General features: G+C 44.8%; 1 protein-coding gene across 6 annotated transcripts in view; it reads right to left on the bottom strand.

Annotated features, from left to right (window-relative positions):
* Positions 1-17,787, bottom strand: part of FOXN3 (forkhead box N3) — a 435,192-nt gene extending 417,405 nt beyond the window's left edge. For 2 of the 6 annotated variants that reach the window (XM_070469769.1, XM_070469771.1), the window contains exon 1: positions 17,409-17,786. The gene's annotated coding sequence lies outside the window, so the exon portion shown is untranslated. The other 4 variants (XM_070469776.1, XM_070469777.1, XM_070469770.1 and 1 more) reach the window with 4 other exon arrangements.
* Positions 17,788-20,565: the final 2,778 nt, after the last annotated feature.

The following is a 20,565-nucleotide window of genomic DNA, read 5'->3' on the forward strand; positions in this document are numbered from 1 at the left end:
GCTACTTTTGGAACTGATCCTTGCCTTAAAGAAAATGCAAACGCTGGGCTCACCTCTTAGAGGGGACTTTCCTCCCCCCAAATCTCAGCTCTGCAGTTCCTCGTGGCCTTGATGGTTCTCCAGAACCTCTAAAACTGATTTTTGCTTTTAGTTTTTAAGCAGCTTTTCTCAGCAGAAGAGTTGGTCTAAACAGACTTAATCTACTGTTGCTAGACACACTGACTACCGTGATAAGGTGACCATGATTTATCATATAAATAATCAGGATGTTTTTGAAAATGAAAGGAATCAGTATTAGTGATTGCATTGGGGATAGCAGGCACAAACCCAAACCACCACAAACAAATCAAGATATATGGGCACCCCAACAATAATACATGGAGTATTTTGCTTAAAATATATAGATCAATTTAAAATTCACATTGGCCATATCAAGAATGTGGAGGTCTTGTCCCTTCCCTTTGTTATTGACAGAATATTTGACATTAAGGATGGAATTGAGCCCTTGCTCAATGTGGGACGATACCATTCATAGCTCATTGTGTCGGTAGGAGGAGTTAAGTATTCCACCCAGCCTGCGAGTTCATGGGCTCTATAAATTAATGTCCTTGGCTGAGACTTGGTACCTCCAAAAGAGTAGTATTGGAAACTCTTCCAAAGAACAGAGAATTTTTTCTAAAAAGGTAAGAGGAGCTTTAGAGCTGAGAAGAAAATGGACATAATTTCCAAAAAGAGCGCAATGTACTGCACCCCCCGACCCGCCAACTTCATCTCTCGTATTAGAAATTCCATACGCTGCTCTCATCAGCCAGAAACTCCACACCCTATTCCATGGAGGAATCAACGTTAACAAGTGAAGGGCTAGTTCTGCCTTGGCTTTTGAAAGAACTAGATTATCCACCGAGTCATCTTCTAAAGCGAACTCCTCTGGGCTGGAAAGCTTTCTCTCTGACCAGTGCCAGAGCTAAGCCCAAGGAGATGATCAACCGAATAAAACATGGCCGATACCCAATTACAGGCGCACCACATCTTGTATTTTGCAACCTGACCCTTCCTGGAATTTTGATGATGCTATTCAGATTACACTTCCTTTTCTTCATCTGCATATTTTAGATGGCTTGATTGAAAACAATGTTTTGTATATAAACACCCCAACATTTTTCCAAAACACAGGCTTTATCAAGTATATAAAGTAATTTGGCACAGGCATTGTGTTTGCATCCGAGCAGGTGGATAATAGATTAGAGTTACAAAGATGTCCGTGTATTTTCCCATGCACAGTGCCCTGCAGTAGAGAAAGAAAACTACTCAATGAAAAGAAAACAAATCATCCTTCCAACAATTTAACTCGGGTCCATATGTCATTCTCATCTACTAAAACCAATAGCAACAAAAAATAAAAGCGAAGCATTGAAAACATTGAGCCTAACAACAAAGTAATGAGTGAAACTCAAGGAGAGAGTTATGCTGAGGCCAATAACCCAGCTGAGATGATCTGTGGCTCTGAAAAATATTCAAGTGCGAAGTTCCTCTGCCTGCTATTAAACACTAGTCTGGAGAAAGGTTGGCCTCCTTAAGCAATAACAAAGACCAAAGGAAAAAGGAGGGTAAGGTCTCTACTTAAGGGCTTGAGACAGCCCCAAGCCCTTTTCTCTCTTCCACATCATACAAATAACTAGAACCTCACCATCACTGTATCAATCACAAAGTCAACAGAAAAAGTCTTTCTCCACTCAAAGCAGTCATCCAACCCCTTCCACAGCACAGTCTTATCTGCATTGCTCATCTTCCAATGCCCGGCCTCTCCACAATATCCAGCACTCCCTAGACCTCAAGAAATATTTCCAGAATGACTGAATGAATTCTCATCACAACCCAGAAAGAGCTGAAAAGGCTGATCTCAACACTACAGGACAAACAACCAAGACAGATTAAACTGATCCCCCGTGGAAATGCCACTGCTGCTTGCAGTGCCCCCCCCCAAACTCCAAATTTTTATTTTTCTCCAAATTTTTATTTTGACACATTTCAAATCTAAGAAGAAAAGCTGAAGGAATCACATAATGAATAAACTGCGGACCACAGTGCTGCATCCCTAAATACATTAAAACAAGAAACTTCTCCTTTTACTCGGAGGTTTGTTTTTTTTAAAGAGCATATAGGGTGTTCGAACCTAAGCAGCAGACAGTTTCAGAAGCTGCGGACAAAGTTCACACCTTCAAGGAAGTTACTGTGCCGTGGGGGGTTTAAACTACACAAACATGATGTGCTTCGGGATAATTAGATCCGAAACTTGGTTGCGCTGGTTATAAGGGAAGCAGGAGCAGTGAGAAATCAGGCTGGGCTGAAGTTTCAGAGAGAAAATATGTAACAGATACACACTGGTTACTTATCCATGTTAAAGCTGTTTCTTCTTTGTCCTAGACACACATCCAGACTACTTGTCTCAACAACCCCCTCCCTGCAGACAGATATGGCAATCTCACCAAGTGTTAGCTTAACAGAATGGGGAGGGAAGTGGACCGTGCCACATCTAGGACTGGCTGGTGGAAACACGTCACTCGTGAGTTCCACATTCTTTCCTTTTTGGCCCGTGTGGTCCCAATAAGCACAATGACCTTGGGCACAGACTGATAACGGCGGAGCCACAGGAAGGAAAGCGCCTCGCTCCCTACCCCCCACCTGAAGGAGAGCCATCCTCTAACAGCACACCCATTTTGGACACGCAAGGAATCAACATCCATTGGTTTGACCCATTGCACTATGCTGGATTTATTGAAGCAACTCGTGTTACCCCAGGCTTCCCAGGTGGCCCAGTGGTAAAGAATCTGCCTACAATGCAGGAGATGTGGGTTTGAACCCTGCGTGGGGAGGACCCCTGGAGGAGGGCGTGGCAGCCCACTCCAGTCTTCTTGCCAGGAGAACCCCACGCACAGCGGAGGCTGGGGGGCTACCGTCCATGGGGTCACCACGGGTCGGACACTACTTAGTGACCAAACGCGCACTCAAGTGTTACCTCAACTGATACAAGTTATGGCCTAATTACCCTAGACTATGTGTTAGAAGGTAATATTTTGAAAATAATCACTGTGCTTTTCTTTGACTGTTTTTTGCACATATGATTTTCACCCTGGTAGCCTAGATGCATTCATATGTTTCAGGGACTACTCGGGTTATTAAATAAGGAAAACAGAAAGAATGGAGGTTCCTTTTCTGGCAGTATTGCAGAATGGATACCTCTCAAATCCGATGAAAACAACCAAAAATGCTGGACAAAATATTTCTTGAAAAATAGTTTGAAATGTTTTTATAATCTGACAGGAAAATGAGGTCCACTCACTGCATAATACTTTTATCAGCTTTCCCATTAAAGGCTTTAACAAACTGGGAGAACTAGAGCTTCTATTTTTATAAGTCAGCAAGGCATAGTGAACAGCAAATAAATTTGTTGGCTCTGACAAAGTCAGGGCCCACCAACGACAGGGCTCCAAAAGGCTACCAGAACTACCTGTCTCAAAAATCAGCGCTGAGCAGAGGCGAGAAAGTTTTACTAAAAATTTGTAACCACAGACAATCCTCACGTGGGCTTTGAGTATGAACTGATTGTGTGGCTGGCCCCCAAACCTCCAGTTGAGAATTTCTAAGTCCTTGCTTTACAAATTGGTGATAAGCCCAGGCACTCAGGAGGAACAAATGCAAAATCTAGGGAAACCCACCTTCAATTCATATCTCAAATAATTACCACCAGTAAAGTCTCAAAAAATAATAATAGTAAGGTTACAATCATACAAATGAACCTACCTACAAAACAGAACCAGAACCATATTCAATGTTCTATAATAAACCATAATGGAAAAGAACATAAAAGAATGTATGTGTGTGTATATGTGTGTGTGTGTGTGTGTGTGTGTGTGTGTGTGTATGCGTGTGTGTGTGTATGCGTGTGTGTGTAACTGAATCAGTTTGCTCTGCAGGAGTAACTGATACAACATTGTAAATCAAATCTACTTCAATTAAAAAATCAAATTAAAAAAATAAAGTCACAGTAAAATAAAACAAAGTAAAATAAAAATCACAAATAGACACATGCATAAGAAAAAAGCATCATGAACAACTAACAGAAATGACATAGTAGAAATGAACCTAGGGATTTCAAATTTTAAAGTGATCAACAGACATAATATTGTACATCAACTCTATTTCAGTTTCTCAAAAGTCTAAAAATTATCAGACACACAATATAAAATTTAAAATATAATAGAAAAAAATATATGTATATATAATAGAAGGAAACAAGTATGTAAACTGTGAGCAAGATGAGCCAGATTAGATACAGAAAATGAAAAAGACTGAAAAACCTGTCAACTGTAGCACATAAAAATATAGAGACAGAAAGTGTGAAAAAAGAGGTTAAAACACAGAGAAGACCACTGAAGTCTAACATGTACCTAATCTAAAGTTCAAAAATAGGAAAAAATAACTACACAACAGAGACAATACTCTGAGAACCTTCTCGAACTGATGAAAGAAATCAGTCCACAAATTTACAAAACAAACAAAAAATCCTAAGCAAAATAAATATATAAAAAAAAAGAAATTCACACGTATAGACACTTTATAATAAAACCGAAGAATGCCAAAGACAAAAAGAATATCTTCAAAGCAGCCATACTGTACTTTTGAAAACAGAATACCTTTGAAGACAAGTGGGAATTAGATTTAGTATTGATTTCCTAGCAGCAGAAGACAAAAAACAATGGAACATTTTTAATATGATGAGAGAAAATAACCAGAATTTTTTAAAATAATTTTTCTTATTTATTTATTTTTGGCCACGTTGAGTCTTTTCTCTAGTTGCGGCACCCAGGCTTCTCAGTGCGGCTTCTCATTGCGGCGCGTCTTCTTTTTGTGGCCGAGCACAGGCTCAGGGTTACAGGTGTCCGTAGCTGGGGCTCTGGAGCACGGGCTGAATAGCTGCAGGACACAAACTCAGTTACTCCTCGGCACGTGGGGTCTTCCTGGCTCAGGGGTCGAACCTGTGTGTCTTGCAGGATTCTGTACCATGGAGCCCCAGGGAAGCCCTAAGCTGACTTTTATACCTAACAAAAATATATTTTATACCTAGCAAAACTATACTTTAAGGGGAGAGAGAGAGAGAAAAAAAAAAAGGGAATGAATTAGAATTTTCCAACAAACAATAGGCAAAATAGGTCTCCTTCAACTGACTCTCACTGAATGAGATCTATGAAGAGAAATAATGGCAGGGAAGGGAGGGCACACTTCGGGGAAGGAACCACAAGCACAGAAAGTGGTAAGTGTGTGGGTAAATCTGAACAAACATTTATACTTTAAGATGATAACATCTAACCAACAAGGCTAAAAAAAAACACAGAACTAAACACTGGGCAAAAAATGGGACCCAAGCTAGCAGGGGAGGGGGGTGAGGTAATGACTGGAATTGAATGATAAAGTCCCTGCATTGTTTACAAGGAGAGGAAAGATCCTGATTCCCTTCAAACTCTTACATATGCATGCTGAAATGTCTAGAGAACCACTGAAAGAATAATAATAGAGTGTAAACCTTCCAAACTACTATAGCATAATATATGAAATAAGGGGAAAAGTCAACTCAATAGAAGATAAGAAATGAAAGAAAAAGAAACATGAAGAGGTAGGACAAATCGAAAGAATGAAACAACATGAAGGAATACAATGAAATAAATCTGAAATTGCAACAAATATAAATGGACTATACATTTCATTTAAAAGACATTACAGACTTCACAAAAAGATCCAGCATGATGTCATTTATAAAAGATGCATCTAAAGTACAGGACGTAGGGCTTCCCTGGTGGAATCTGGCTGCCAGTGCAGGAGACACGGGTTTGATCCCTAGTCCAGGAAGACCCCACATGCCGCAGGGTGGCTAAACCGCTGCACCACAACTATGGAGCCTGTGCTCCGGAGCCCGGGAACCACAACCGCTGAGCCTACGCACCGCAGCTACTGACGCCCAGGAGCCCTAGAGCCGGCGTTCCGCAGCAAGAAAAGCCACACAATGAGAGGACCCTGCATGGCGAGTAGATGGCAGACCCCGCCCGCCGCACCTGCAGAAAAGCCCGGGCCACCAAGGGCCGGCACAGCCAGAGATGAGCAAGCACATGAAAGCATTTAAAAATGCAATACCGGACGTGGAGAGTCAGAAAAACAAAGAACGGAAACCTAATGGGAAAAACTAACGATGAAGAAGCTGATTATACCCCACAGATGCCGCACAAAACACACTTTAAGACAAGACTGCTGTGTGCTACTGCACAATAATAAAAATATTCAAATCTCCAAGAAGGCGCAACAACTCTAAATGTGTATATACCAAACAGTGTGACTTCAAAATATATGGAGAAAAAAATCATAATCTATCATCTTAGGAAGAGATTTTCAACACACTTTTCTCAGCTAAAAAAGTAGATCAAATTAGGATAGTGGTCATTCTACAAAAGATGGTGGCTCAGGGCCATGAGGGGACTTCTTGGGTGAAGCTAACATTCTATTTTTTTAATATAGGTGCTGGTTACATAGGTGTACTCGCTTAAAAAACCATCTGTCTGCAAATGTAACCACAGACAAATACACACACAGCATATGTTTACATATATATATAAATATACACATCTATATCCATATATATTGCAAATGGTGTGCATTTGTGTGCATACGTGCATAATGTTTCCATTTATACGAAAGCACGCACAACTAAACCATATGCAGTTTCACAATAAAAAAGTATGTGGCAACATTATAAAGAAAAACAAGGATACAAACCAGAAACAATACACTTCACATCTACTTACATCCAAGCAGAAAGAATTCTGCCATTCTTAGCTGCAAGGGAGTCTTAGAAACAAGGTAGTTAATGGACATATGTTGGAAGCCAGTAGACTCTGCCACAGGCAGAAATTCCACAGCCTTGAAAGTCAGGGATAGGATTTTCACCCTTTACAGGAGTCCAGAGGACCCAGCTCAGAGAACAGACCTGCAGACAGTAGGAGATGCTGCCTTCACCCATGAGGGACAGTGAAGTCCCTAATCTTTCTGCCTGGATGGTGGAAGGATGGGATGGTGGAGGGGAAGTGAAAGAAGAGCCCACCCCTCCCTGAGTCCAGTGAATGATGGCAAAGAGAAAGCAGATAAGAAGACAGTGCAGACTGCGTGTCTGACTTCTCCCTGGGCATTCTGCCTTGAGAGGAGGTACCTCTGAGGACAGAGGGGTGGCCTTGTGCCCACAGCCCTCCAGCATCCGAAGCATTAGAAAGAGGAGGGAGAAGAAGCCTAACTCCCCTCTTTCGAGCAGTTTAGGGACAGAAGTCTTCAGCAGGACGGAAGAAGGGAAGGAGTTAGGAGGGACAGAACCCCCAGGAGGTTCCCGGCTGTATTCTCAGAGTCAGGCATCAAAACTCAAGATGAGGAGGCGACCACGAGGTGGGTTTCAAAGACAGCAGCAAGGAACCCTGGCGACAAATGAGACACACGCCCCACGAAACATGGTAGCCAGGGGTGGGGGCAGGGTTTAGGGCAGGAAGAATGGACTGCCCCCCACTGGTGGCCCACCTCCCCCCCCTCCCCCGGTCGTCTCCCAGATAAACTACCCATCCTGGAATCCTCCTGGCAGGGACAACTGTGAAACTAAAACAGGCATTTATACCTGCAGAGGGGAACTCAGGGAGGGTGCCACTTGTGTCTGTCAAGATCAGTTTAGAACACGAACTTCACAAGGGCCACGCTGGGGGATACGCCCAGTTTAAGAAGCCAGTCCGTTAGGCAACGGATGGCAGACTCTGCCAGCGACCGCATCCCCTTAACATCCCTACCGCAGAGCATAGTCCCCAGGGCGCAGCAGTCACTCACTAACTGTTCATTCAATGAATGGGTGTATGATTCGTTTCCCCAGACTGGCGCAGATATATCTTGGGCATGTCCCCAGATCAATTCTTTAAAATGATTTCACAGGCAAAATCTGTGACAGCCTGCATGTGAAGTATGAATTAGTTACTGACCATTCACCCGAAATCTTCAAGAGAACTGGAAAGTGCCAGGCAACTGCATCGTTATTGAAAATGTCCACATCGGTTCCATTTCGAGTTCCAACCAGTCACATACATACCAGGCCAAGTGGGATGCCTGGTGAAGATTTAACTTGTCACATTTCCTGTTTGCTAGCAGAAAAGCAGACCTCCTTGCTTAGATGAGGAAATCAGACCAACCCAGTTTTGTTGGTCTCTATAAACACATGTGGAGTGTGTACAGCTAAGGATGTCCCAGGAAGGAGATAGTCAACACCCTCTTAATCTGACAATTTAAGCCAGTTTTTTTTTTTCATTCCAAAAGAAATAAAGGAGATATCCCCATATTTGCATGTCGGAGTGTTTTAAGCAGTTCGTGTGAATTAAAAAGACAGTGAAGGACAGGGGAACCTGGCGTGATGCAGTCCACGGGGTCACAGAGAATCAGACACGACTGAGTGGCTCAACAACAATAAAAGAGAACGTTGTCTAGGAAATCTGTCTTTATGGATGCCACCAAGAGAAATTCTAAATGTAATATTTGGGTAATTCAGGAAAATCACATCCCTGAGGTAAAAGCCTTTTGTTTACCAACTCGGTGAATGTGTTCAGGGACGCATGAAGGAAAATTCAAACGATGAAGACAGATTAAGGAAGATAACCTCTGACAAGGGAGCTAAAATGCTCCTCCCATCAGTAATGGTTGGAAGATGTGGGAATACAGAACGTCAAGAAGTAAAACCCTACTTCTTGCCAAAATCAGAACAAATATTACCCCACCGCCACCCCTGCCACTTTTTCCCAGGAGGAGACTCCGTCTCAAGCAGGGACGGAGCTCTCAAGGATCAGCCCTGGAAGAGACACAGAGGAGCAGGCGTGAGGGGCCAGTGGGCTGGAAGATGCCTGCAGCTCGGAGCCAGGGGGCCTGAGGGTGAGAGCGAGGTGGCTACCGGAGGGCGTTGGCCCTGGAAACATCGTGACCTCGGTCTCTTCATCTGTAAAACGGCACATGAATGCATATTATCATTATTTCTTAGTAGCAATAACATTATATTAATACTAGATTATCATAAGAATCAATCGGGTCAGCACCTGATAAATGAAAAGCCCTTACCAATTTGAGGTGATTTTTCTGTATTATCCAATACTGCCAAACTTACCATGAGTAACTTACTTCTTTTCCGAGACCATTCTAAATGTTAAATCCAGTCCCATGAAACCATATGACAGTCTTAATTTAGAACCATTATTTAAAAAGTGAAAGTATTAACTAGTCATTAAATGGTAACTGTTTTCATTTTAAAGGCTGCAAAAACCTTAAGTTTGCCAAGTCAGAACATTTCAGAGTTTAAAGAGATATCTGAGGTTACCCAAAATGTAACCTTGTATAATATACTAAAAATTACCTCTTCAAGTAGGATTTGCTACTGTCTGAATTTTAAGATGTTTTGGAAAGATTGAAGGCAGGAGGAGAAGGGGACGACAGAGGATGAGATGGTTGGATGGCATCACCGACTTAATGGACATGGGTTTGGGTAAACTCCGGGAGTTGGTGATGGACAGGGAGGCCTGGCATGCTGCAGCCCATGGAGTCACAAAGAGTCAGACATGACTGCTGAACAACTGAACTGAATTGAATTTTAAGATAAAGTGCCATCTGCAAAGGTAACGAACACACACTAATACTTGGAGTCCTCCATTACCAACTTCAGCAAGGCCGCGGTAACTGGACAGCTTTGAGTTCCAAAACAACGTCCCCAAGAACACTGGCGAGTAAACGCTCACTGGAGGAGAATCCCTGGCCTGCTGCTATGAACACGCCCAGGGACAGCTCTATTTGTTTTCTGTGACGGGACACACTCCTTCTTCTTTGAAATGCAGGTGGGAGAAGCAATAAGATAGGTTTCCACAGCCCAAACGTGAAAACCTTTATTCAACTCAATTCAACAAACAAAAGTTAAACACAATCATTTTATCTGCCACCACAGCCAACTATTTTGTGCCTATACCAGCTTCATCTTTCTAGAGGAAATATCTTCTTTAAAAAAAAGAAAAAGCTTCAGCACAAATTGTTGGAAGATCTGTGGCTTCCCAGAATATCGATGACTTTGATCGCCACCTCCGACCCCATGCAGGTAACAGAAGCACAGTGGAACTAATAGGAGCCTGCAGACAGGAGGGGCTTCCCTGGAGGCTCAGACAGTCAAGAGTCTGCCTGCAGTGCGGGAGACCCGGGTTCGATCCCTGGGTTGGGACGATCCCCTGGAGAAGGAACGGCTACCCACTCCAGTATTCTTGCCTGGAGAATTCCATGGACAGAGGAGCCTGGCGGGCTGTGGTCCATGGGGTCACAGAGGGTCAGACAGGAGGTTATGCCTCCTACTTGTGTAAACTGTGCAGCCCCCAAGAAGCAATGCAGGGAGGTCTGCTGCGCCCGAAGAAGCACAGGGCTACCGTGCTGCCGTCTCTGCTCCTTCCTTCTGCCACGACGCACGTGAGATTCAGGAGTTGTCAAAATTAGTGGAAGGGAAGGGGATCCCTCCGTCCATCACCCCTAGAAACCCTAGTATTCACGGCCTCTGGGATGGAAAAAGGGGGACCCAACACTGCCATTTCAGTAAATCTCATAACAGAAGAGACAATCAGAGAATATTTGATGATATTCAAATATCATCCGCGTGTTATCATTTTCCTCAACACTCAAAACACTACTGTGACTGCCAGGCAGGTTACATAGCTTGGCAAACCTTCATTTCATGAATGACACTTAATATGAAATCATCTTCACTGACAAATGGAGGAACAGTGATAAAACAGATCCTGAGGTGGCACCATCTCAAACACCTCCACGCCGGCCCCGCCGCGTCTAGGCAAGGAGGCCCTGCACAAACCTCTGCCGGCCCCTCGTCGCCGACACAAGCAGGCTTGTGCAGGGTTGTGCAGGCCGGCGCAGCCTGGCTCCACGCGGGCCGGCTCAGCGGAGCCGCTGTCTGGCCCGTGTTTGCTCCCTGAGCACAGGCGCCCTCTGCAATTGTCAGGGCAGAAGTTGGTCCTCTCTTCATCTCAGAAGTTCCAGGACGCTGCAGGCAATTCCCCGGGGCCTTCCTTAGAGACGACCTGGGGCACTTTAAAAGCAGTGGTTTCCCAACTGCTCACAGGGTCCGAGGCTCCTAGGGCACAGCCCAGGAGTGGACCATGGACTCGGGGCTCCTGGCGCTGGGTTTCCACCAAAGCACTTCTCTTTTTATTCCACTCACATATTAGGGTCTTGCATAAGATTCCATTTGGTGCTGAATATAAAACCAAAGTGGTGTCTTCAAAAATGCGTGAAGACCCCTGCAACAAGCCCTCCCCCCTAAGGCTCTCTGAACGCCCTCCCCAGGCCACCCCCAAGGCTCTCTGAACGCCCTCCCCAGGCCACCCCCCTCGAGTGGAGGTTTATGTGCTTCTTTTCCTCTAAAGAACCTCTGCCTGTTTCCTCTTTCAAACTTTGAAACGTGAATTGAAACTACTAAATATATTTATTTATAATATTCAAAAATTAATCTGGAGGTTTGCACAACAAATCTTTTCAAGGTGAAGATTTGCTTTTCTCATATAGACTCTAGCCTGGCTTTGACTATACCCCCGCCTCAAATTCCAACTTTCCCCATAAAGCGTCCGCAACGGAGGCATACACCTGACATTTAATCTTTACGGATTCTGCTGTTACAAGCCAAGAGAGGAATGAAGCGGCCTCGTTCCCTTTACCTCTCCACAAACCTGGCATTTGATTGGTATTCTGGGCTAATTATTAGAAATTTGGCATAGTCATCAAAAAACACCAACTTCGGTCAGTGTCTATATATCTGACAACTGAAAATGAACTGGAATTTTACTGAACATCTTGTTAACGTGTGTTGGTCATATAAGTTGTACATAGCGGGATAATGATCAATTTTTCTAATCTCAAAGCCAAAAATAAATGAACAGAAATGCCAACGATCTGAAGTAATTCAATTGTACTCCTCAACAGTCCATTTAAAAATGAAACGTTCTGAGCAAACTCCTTGACAAGACCATGGAGCATGAAGGCAGATTCTTGAAACCAACAAATCCCATTCATTTCCTTCAGTTTGTAAAAACAAGCAACTGACAAGTTTCCTGCCAATGAACATAGCTGAAGATAAGAAAGCTCCTTACAGGAAATCCTTTGCTAAAGAGAACAGTTATGCCATTAAGGTTAACCTTTTTCACCAAATCTCAATGAGTTAAACATCTGACCACATGGGATCATGAAATACACGCTACATGACCCCCAGTGACGCTGTACTGCTTCTAATGTCTATATTTCCTACGACACAGATGCAGGGCGAAGAGAAGTGAAGTGAAGTGAAGTGAACGTCGCTCAGTTGTGTCCGACTCTTCGCGATCCCCATGGACTATACAGTCCATGGACTTCTCCAGGCCAGAACACTGGAGTGGGTAGCCTTTCCTTTCTCCAGGGGATCTTCCCAACCCAGGGATCGAACCCAGGTCTCCCACATTGCAGGCGGATTCTTGACCAGCTGAGCCACAAGGGAAGCCCAGATGCAGGGTAGTAAATAAATATTACAGTACATTTATAATTCTTTCCACCTCCTCTCCCTGCTCCCCCTCTATGCAATTAGTTGATGAAAACAAGGGAAATTTTCTGCTTGTTTTTTAAAAAGATCAAAGTGTTAGTTAATTGAGATCAAAATTGACCATTTTCAATTAAGATTAAGCAACACAAAGCTATAAATCATCATGACTGTAGAAGGATATTTCTAAATGAATATCAAGCACTTCAAAATTTAAAGACCACCATGGACAAGATTAGAAAACATAAGAAATGTACTGGCTTTATATTTACAAGCTTCAATGTTGTCCCCCAAAGTCACAATTCAGCCTCCTTGGCTAATGTCTTGCTCAGCAAAGTGAAAGGGGGAGATCCCCAGATGTTTCCCCTTTCTTTCCTCTCCTCACTAAAACCAAGATACTGAACATATTCACAACCCTGAGCTGGGAGCCTCTCAAGTATCCTAAAAATTAAAGCACTCTTCTCTAACCACAGAAAAGGAAACTTTTTCTAAGTTAACTGAATAATAATAATTGCAGTTTTGAAAGAGCTCTTAATTCCGTGTAGGAGTATCCTTCCCCTGCTCAGTTACTGAGAACACCCTTCCTTATCACCCAAAGCACCAGATTCGTCAACCATCCTGCACAGGGAGCCTTAGAGCGAAGCTCCAAAATGCCACAGTTCTTTACATTCAATTGCTACAGTTCACGTTCGAAGTCTCTTGCAAACTGAAACTCTTCATTATACTGTCCCCACGTGACTCTTCCGCTCCAGGTAACAGCCTATAGTCTTTACAGCTCCACAAAGAGCAGACACACGAATCAGTTTGCTCCCACAATTAAGTGATCAAATACATGCTTCTCGGCCTTCCCCGGCGCAACTCCGAGGTAACAAAATGCAAAGTACTAAGTATGTGCGCTCACCCTTGCTTTCAGCCCCTTTCCTCACATCTTTCCATAAAAACACAGTTATGAAATCCAGGAGACTGCATTTTTGGTTGTTGTTGTAAAATGACCTTGATTTGACAGGCACGGTCTCAGGTTTCAACAGATGCTGTGGGAAAGCTTACAGAAGCCAGCACGTTCTCCAGGCATCTGTGATGACATGCAGGCTTTTTTTTTTTTTTAAGTGGTGGTTATGGTAGTGTATGTGTGTTGGGGGGTGGGGGGGAGGTTACTCGTTTCAGTTTCCATGACAACCATGTCTCTACTCATGGGTTATTAGATACCATCCACTTCCTGTGTCTAAATTTTTAAGCCAATCAGAAAAGTGTTTATACATTTAACAACTTCTGGGACTGTCTTTCTTTAATTGGGGTCTTTTAAGCCTCAAATGAAGTTGGCCACCAGCCTTATGTTTTTCCTCTTATATAAAACATTTCACATTTACCAATTCACATTCTTTTAAGGTGAGGGATGCCCTTTTTCTCTGAAAAGCATTCTCCTCAAACCAGATGTCACAATCTTATACGTGCACAAAGATTTTGACTGTTGGCTCTTCATGGCCTTTTTCTTTCACTGTTACAGACTAAAATTTAGAAATTTAGTGCATGATACATGCACAAGACACTTACATTATCAAAGCAAAGATACAGTTAAGCACCCCTCCACCGATGGTAATATTTTAACTCTTCAGATCCAAAAAACGGTTAGGAAAAATTATTCTGAGTTGGACAACTTTGCATTCTACAACTCCCAAGCAGAAATCACCGAGATCGTATTGTAAAGTGATATGTCTACAAATGCAAGCTAGTAGCTGACGTCTGCAAAGAAATTTGTCACCAAAATGGCCTACTTTATCTGAATAGAAGCAAGAACAAAAAACTAAATACTAAGGTGTCTCAAGCCAAGTGCACCCGAGTTAAAAATCAACCTTGCAGAAATCTGGGCCCGAGAAGGCTACTCTGAAATGACAGCACGATTTTCAAAGACGGTTTGGGGTGACTGTTTCCCTAAGTCTCCATCTAACTGACCGATCGGTGTGACAGCGGAGTGGGCTGGAGTCGTTTGTGCAGTCTTCCGAGCTCTGCGCTCTCCCCTCTCTAAGGCAGAGCAGGCGATCAATGAAAAACAGGGAACAAAAGGAATATAACAGGATGTCTCCCTTAGTGAAGGAAAATGATTCCCTTTTTCCTCAATGAGCCAGTCCCACCCAGCCCAGGACAGCTCCATAGGGGAGCTCCCAGCAGATCAGACCTTGGGGCTGAAGCACATTTTATATTTGCAATCCTGTGTCCCAACTGCTGGCAAATGTGTCACCTTTAAGCTCATCCTGTGACAGAGGGCTCCCGGAGCCCAACCAATTGAAACTAATAAATTAAATAAATTAATAATCCCACCACGAAAAGCTGCCGAGAAGGACCGCGTTTTCCCTTCTCCAAATGTCAATCGGGCAGTATAAACAAAGCATGAAAAATAGTCTCTCCAGCCTTCCCAGCCAGGAATCATGGTTTTTCTCCGCCAAACAAGGCTTCTCCAAAAAGAGAAATATTCTTACTGCCTTCCAAGGAAACTCTCGTCTGTAGATGTCATATCAGGATAACCAGTTACAGTATTTGAAAAGAGGTTTAAACTGCCCCCAGATTTGACACTCTGTTTATAATTGATAGCAAAACAGTTGCGACAGCAATGCTGTAAACTCTGCCAGCCAAACTCCACATTTAACACATTAGTTCCTTGAAAATAAAAGTAATGTCTTGGGGAGCCCCACAAAAGTAAAGACTCAGAAAGTAATTAACAGAATTACTGCAATTACTTGATCATTTTAATAAATTATCCACTTGTCTGCTGGGTTTTTTATTTTATTTTATTTTTTTAAAGTGACTATCCACACATTCCTGAGAAACTTTTTTTTTTTTTTAATGAACTTACTTTTGAGACAGAACTAATGAAAAATATGCAACTCGCCGTCCCCCGGATCTCTCCCGTGTGAAGTGCAGGCTATAAATCCATCCGAAACCAGGTTGGGACACGGGGACGGACACCTTAGAAAGAGCCCCGGGCGCCCCCAAAATGCAGCCGAGCCCGAAAGCGAGGGCGCCCCGCGACAAAGCCGAAGCAGAGCAGGGGCTGCGGGGGCGGGAGAGGGGCCCCCGGTCGTTACCTGCGATCGGCCGCGCGCCCCGGGCTCCTCGCGGCCGCATCGGGGGGCCGCGGCGGCGCTGGACTCGCGGGGGCCCCGCCGCCGGGCCGCGCCGTCTCCGGGCCGAGCTGCCGCCGATCGCGGCCGGAACCCGGCTCCAGCCCGGCGCCCGCCCGGGTCGGCGGCTCCGCGGGCGCGGGCCCGCCGGGTCCTAGCGCGCGCCGCCCGCCTGCAGCCGCACGTCCGGCCCCGCGCAGGCCGAGCCGCGGCCGCGGCAGGTGCGGGCAAGCCGGGCGGCGTATCCGATCCCCGCCCGGGACGCCGAGAGGAAAGCAGGGGCGCCCGCGGAACGCGCGGGAGGCGGGGGTTCGCATGTGCAGCCCCCGCGGCAGGCACCGGGCGGTCCCCGGTTCCCGCAGTTTCGCCTGCTGCACTTGAGACAGTCTACCGACTGATCCCTGCGGGATCCGGAGTGACAGGCTTCAAAAATATAACGCTCCCCCCCAAAATTTTTTTTAAAGATCGAAAATGGTGTGTTTAAGTTTTAAACAGTTTTCCAGTGATTTTTCCCCCCAACACGTCCTTCTGCATTTTGCTCTCACTTTATCATGTGCTATTTTAAATAACAAAGGCCCATATGGCTAAACACGTAGTCATTTGATTTTCAAAAGACCTCAAAAATTGCATCAGAATATGCACTCGTGTATCTCCTAAGAAATCAACGAGCAAGAATTAATGGTGGCATATGGTGTGCTTCGTGGAGGAAACTTAATTACAAATTAAAACAAATGCAAAAATTCACAAATTCACTAAACTGAAAGTAAGTGATGACCCTAGATGTATACACAAATCAGTTTATGTGCAATTAGGGGAAATGTAAGTTCTAGATTCCTCTAAGTGCAGAAAGTCTGTTACAAGAAGAGATTTCCCTCATTTGCTCCCCAAAGGGCCTTCAGCACCCGCTCAGCACAGTCTTTCTTGCAGCCCACCTGGAAGGCAACTTTTAAACTTGCAAATGATCATTTAAGAGGCCAATTCTATTAGCTCTTAATTCAAAATAAAAGTGCTTTAGTTTGAAAAGCCTGTTTAAAAGGCTTCAAGACTGGGAGTTTTCTTTCCATCTTTGATATCACCAAGTTTGAAGGTCACAATTCTGCAAAACTGCTAATAACAATGGCACCGTGGTTTGAGACCAAAAGGAAAAGCAAATATGTGTTTTCTGAGTTTCTATTTTAGGAGCTCAAAAAGTCCCTTCGAAAATTACTCTTGCCCTCCTCCTTCCCAATTATAGCTAAATAAATGTAATGGAAGATTTTTAGTATTAATTAGACATCAAAGGCACCTTTTCTGCTTCTTGATGTCCACGCAAAGAAATAGTTGTACTATGTTACATTGTCCATCTTCAAAGTCCTCCCGCAGACATCTCATGTAATCTTCACCCTACTTCTGTGGTGAAACAGGCACTATAATCCCTGGTTTTCAAGCAAGGAAGTGGAGGTCCTGAAGAGTACAGGGTCCAAGGTCACACAGCTGGTCCTCAGAGCAGCTGGGATCCGCAGCTGAGATCCCAGCATTTCCAACTGATTCCTGCTTTTTCAAGTGACCACCTGCCTCCCAGCTATTTCTCTACAAACACTATGGAAAATGAGGCATCCAAAACACAGGTTCCTGTAGTCACAATTTCTTACCTGTTGTAGAGCAGCGATCTACCAGAATGGAAATAAGAAGTTAGTTGCAAAGGTTTTCGTCTCTGCTACATGAGAAAGCTGACCGGTCAAGTTTCTGTCCTGTGGCGGCCAAGGGCACCCGGCGGACTGGAAACTGAGCTCTGGGGCTACGCAATGCCCCTGTCAGCCGTACACCTTCCACACTTATCAGAGGCTGACTCCGCGTGACACGTGGAGGAGTGAGGTGTCCCCAGCCCCAGCACTGAAAGTCCACGGGAGCTCTGGAACCCCAGAAGTCTCCGACGCCAGGTGGCCTGTTGGAGAGAGACTGGCCATCCTGTCCGGACCTGCTGACAAGCGGGGCGGGACTTCTCAGCCCTCCTGCACCCCTGGGAAAGTCACCAGTCAGTTCTGTTTGTGGCGCTCCACTTCCTCCTCCCTTCCGCCGAAAGGAAATGTGACTTCTCTGATGATGGGTCCCAAACCACCTAAATACCAGCCAGGTGAGGGCTGGCTGACACTTAACGGAAAAGACAGAAATACCTGGTTCTTTAAAAAACGATTCTTTCCTTTTCTCATGCAGCTCGTAAGGAAGGGGTTAGGCATGGCAGTCCTTAGAAGACAGGGCCTTGGATGGATTAATGCGAAACCTACTTGGTGAATTCATTTGACTCCTTTGTTGACAACTGGTCCCGGGACTTCCCCAGCAGTTAAGTGATTAAGATTTTTGCCTTCCAGTGCAGGGGGTGTGGGTTCCATCCCTGGTTGGGGAACTAAGATGCCACATACCTTGCAGCCAAAAATCCAGAGTATAAACAACATAAGCAGTACTGTTCCAAATTCAATAAAGACTTAAACAAATATTTTTTTTATTAAAAAAGAAGATCTCATTATAGTCACACCATCCACTGTGGCCCTCAAATGTTAACAGATGCGAGGCCAAAAGTCATCTTAGCTGATGAGAGACTGAACAGAAAAGCTAGTGGTGAGCAGTTCCTCAAAGCTACAGCACATCAGAAGATGGACTGGTCAGAAGAAACCATCATTTATTCATTTATTCTGGAAACCTCACACCTTGAAAACCTGTAAGCAAGGTACTGTTCTAGGCTCTGAGTATAAAATAAAAAATGCATCATACAGAGCCCTCAGACAGGCAAACAGTCGCAAGGCAGTGGTGTAAATGCCGCAGGAAAACCATGTTACAGGTGATCTTGGATGGCCTGGGACTGCAGCAGCGTGGAGCAGGGCTTGGCTCCCAGCCAGAGACTGGGCTGGGTGGTGGTGGTGGTGGAAGCACCAGATCCTAGCCACTAGACTTGTGATCAGTGACAAGAGCACTGGGCCTTTGGCTTTGCAAAAAAGAATTCCCACAAAGACAGGAAGTGGTGAAACAAAGTATTTATTAAGAGGAAAAGAACATAGTGTGTGTGGATTAGGCACATGGGCAAACTCAGAGGCAGAGATCCTGAGTCGTGCCCTCGGAAAGTCTGAACTAGGGTATTTCTTCTGAGTTTCCTTTGGCCAATCCTTTTGATTTGCCTGGTTCACAGTCTGTATCTGGTGTATCTCAGAATCCCCCCGGAGCTTCCCTGCTGGCTCAGATGGTAAAGAATCCACCTTCAATGCAGGAGGCCTGGGTTCAGCCCCTGAGTTGGGAAGATCCCCTGGAGAAGGGAATGGCAACCAACTCCAGTATCCTTGCCTAAAGAGTCCCATGGACAGAGGAGCCTGGTGGGGTAGAGTCCAGGGGCTCACAGAGAGTCAGACTCGACTGAAGCGAGTTAGTCCACAGGCACAGCATTCTCCCACGCGTGCACACGCGTCTCTTAGCCAAGACAGATTTTACCCAAAAGGCGTCTGGGTAGAACACCCCTTGACATGAGTCTCCTTTGGCCTCCAAAGAGCCTTTCTGCGCATGTGTGCTCAGGGTGGTCTGCTGACGTCGAGAACGAGAACTGTGTGGTCTAGGCAGGGCCCAGCCTCCTCCCGTGATCGTCCTGCTATTCTTGTCTTGGAGTGTCAGTCCATAGGGAAGAATCTCCAATTGCTTTGCCCTCTGGGGCGGGGCTCATCTATCTCCTGCCTCAGGCCCTGGGTCCTGTGGCCCATGCTGAGAGTCTTAGACCAGCTCAACTTCAGAGCCCATCTCAGCCTTGCGCTCTGCTCTGTTTTGCTAGAAGCTGACTCTTGCAGGCCGAGATTTACAGAATCCTGGGTCAGGTGGCTAACAGCTAGATATGGCCCATGAGCAGTGTTGGAGAAACAGTGGAAGGTGGGAGAAAAGTTAAGAGAATTTCTTCACCTCCCTCTTGCCTCTGACAGCATCTCCGGCCGTGACTGCATCTGACCAAGGCTTCTGCCAGGTGACCCCAGCCCTTGGCTCAGACTTCCCGTTAACTCTCCAGCTTAATGACGTGAATGACTTTCTACTAAGATTAGTTGCTGGTAACTTCTTCCTCTCTTTGCATTTCAGATCCTCCATCTCCTGCAGGGCAATGCCCTGCATTAAATTCCCTCTATGTACACCAGCAAATCCCAATGGACTGGTAACTTACAAAATGACCAGTACTCCTCAAAAGGATGCATGCATGCTAAGTTGCTTCAGTCGTGTCAGACTCTTTGCGGTCCTGTGAACTGTAGCCCACCAGGCTCCTCTGTCCATGGGATTCTCCAGGCAAGAATACTGGAGTGGGTGTCCATGTCCTTCTCCAGGGGATCTTCCCAACCCAGGGATTGAACCGAGGTCTCCCGCATTGCAGATGGATTCTACCATCTTAGCCACCAGGGAAGCCCAAGTAGAGTCATTAAAAACCAGGAAATGCTGAGAAACTGTTACAGCAAAGAGGAGCTTTAAGGGGACATGACAATTCCGTGTACTGCGGCAGACTGGAAGGGATCAGAGACAGAAAAAGGACAGCTGGTAAAAACCAAGAAAATTTAAATGAAGTATGGATTTTAGGCTGTAATACTGTATCAATATTGGCTCATTGATTATAATAGTACCATACACTGACATATAAGATGCTCGTAATATGGGAAAGTGAGTGTGAGATGGGTGGGGGCTCTGTACTATTTTCTCAACTTTTCTGTCAGTTTAAACCTGTGATTTTTCAAAAGTCTATTTAAAAACAAAAAAAAGTCCTTCCATGGTAAACATTTGAAGTGGTTTTATTTGCCT

Source organism: Odocoileus virginianus, chromosome 6 (genome assembly GCF_023699985.2).
Source record: "Odocoileus virginianus isolate 20LAN1187 ecotype Illinois chromosome 6, Ovbor_1.2, whole genome shotgun sequence".
Lineage (NCBI taxonomy): Eukaryota > Metazoa > Chordata > Mammalia > Artiodactyla > Cervidae > Odocoileus > Odocoileus virginianus.